Source organism: Mesitornis unicolor, unplaced genomic scaffold (genome assembly GCF_000695765.1).
Source record: "Mesitornis unicolor isolate BGI_N332 unplaced genomic scaffold, ASM69576v1 scaffold37838, whole genome shotgun sequence".
Lineage (NCBI taxonomy): Eukaryota > Metazoa > Chordata > Aves > Mesitornithiformes > Mesitornithidae > Mesitornis > Mesitornis unicolor.
The window spans coordinates 54,996-56,852 of record NW_010201973.1 but is presented as its reverse complement, the minus strand read 5'-3'; positions in this window follow the sequence as shown (position 1 = coordinate 56,852).

Below are 1,857 nucleotides of genomic sequence, written 5' to 3'. Positions count from 1 at the left end.
CAGTTGTCGGTGTTTCATCTTCTGCCTCAAAGTCTTTCTGCCAAAATGTTGGAATACTTAGGAGGGGCACTCTGTATAAACTTCTTTAACAGAGAACCTTTGCATGGTACTTGGTCAGGATCTGCAAGTGATTGCTCATCGTGTATTACCTGTCAGAGTGCCAGCTCTCTCAAATATCTAACTCCCTGCTCTATAGTGTTCCATTTAGTAAAACTACATTCTGTATCCTCTTTACGAGGATATTTTCTCTTTAGAGCTGTTATGAGACGTTCCCACAGATTTCAAGTGCAGATGTCATTCCAAATAAACCTATTGATGCCCTGCTCCTTGGCTAATGCTCCCCATCACTTAGCCTGTCCCCCATCCAGATCTATTGTATCCACTCCAGTGTCCAAACACCGCAACAGCCATGTCATCAGTGATTCACCATCCCCCCCGGGCATAGTCTTTTCGTAAAACTCATAGTTCTTTCAGGGAGAGGATTTTGACCTCTGGCTGTGATTCCCCTTGAAATGGTCCCTCTCCTGCCTCTGTGTCTAAATTCTCCTCCCTCCCCGGGCAGTCCATTTTCTTGGAGCACTTCTGGTGGGTGGTGACTGGGGCCAACTGGACCACATTGCCCGTGTCCCCGCTGGCAGCTGCCGCTCCCGCCGGCACCAAAACAGGGTCGGGGGCAGCGGCTGCCAGAGCAGGGGTGGTCACCAGACCCGGCACCGGAGCCAGAGCCTGAAAGGGAACAGAGAAAAAAGATGCTTCGCACAAGGTTGGAAGTTAAGACTGTAACAAGTTTAATGAAAAAACAACAGGGGAAAGGAAAAGGGAATTAATAAGGGACAAAGGATATTTAACTATATACAGAACCTGACCCCAGTAGTCCCGACTGGAAGTGTCCGAGCAGTGCCTCGTGGCCGCTGTGACCGCTGTGATGCTGGGAAGCGGGTGGTGGTGGATGCTGCTGAGCACGTGGAGCTAGGCCCAGCCATCCCAAGATGCAACAGGAAGCAGCTCAGGAAACCAGGAAAAGCCCACGAAAACCTCGAGCCTCCTCGGTTTTTTATAGACTGTGGCCAGAAAGGGGAGGGAACAGTACTGATCTCTGACCCCCCAGGGTCCTACAGACACCACTTGTCCTTCCCTTTCAGGCTGTTAACCCTTAAACCATAACACATTCTACTTCAGGGCCAGGTTGGATGGGGCTTTGGGTGACCTGCTCTGCTGGGAGGTGTGCCTGCCTGTGCCAGTGGGGTTGGAACTTTAACATTACCCTTAGGTACCTTCCAACCCAATCCATTTGATGATTCTACTTCACCTGCTCTTGCCAGATACCATGATAACAGTGGATTTGTGTCCTGTTTATTTGAATTTTATTTCAGTCTGTAGTACAGCTTATCTTATTCCTTCGAAATTCCCGAGGTGCTGAATTATACACCAAAAATGCTGGTGTCTGGCATGCTGTGTGAGGGAGCATTTGCAGGACATTTGGCTTTCCAGGGGTGGACAAGCGATGCTTTTTCCATGACGAGTCTCTGTTTCTGCTCTTCCCAGTGTACGGGCACAATGTGAAGAGCAGCAATGACTTCATTGGGAGGATTGTGATCGGGCAGTACTCGACGGGTGCCCCTGAGTCCAACCACTGGCACCGGATGCTCAATGCACACCGGACGGCTGTGGAGCAGTGGCACAGCCTGCGGTCCCGAGAGGAGTGTGACCGCGTCTCTCCGGCATCCCTGGAGGTAACATGAGGTGGGGGACTAACAGCAGCCAGACCAAGCAGGCAAACAAGGAAAAAAAATAAACCACCAACCGAAACACCCCACCTCACATCTACACTCACCCCACAGCAGCTCCGTTGGATTG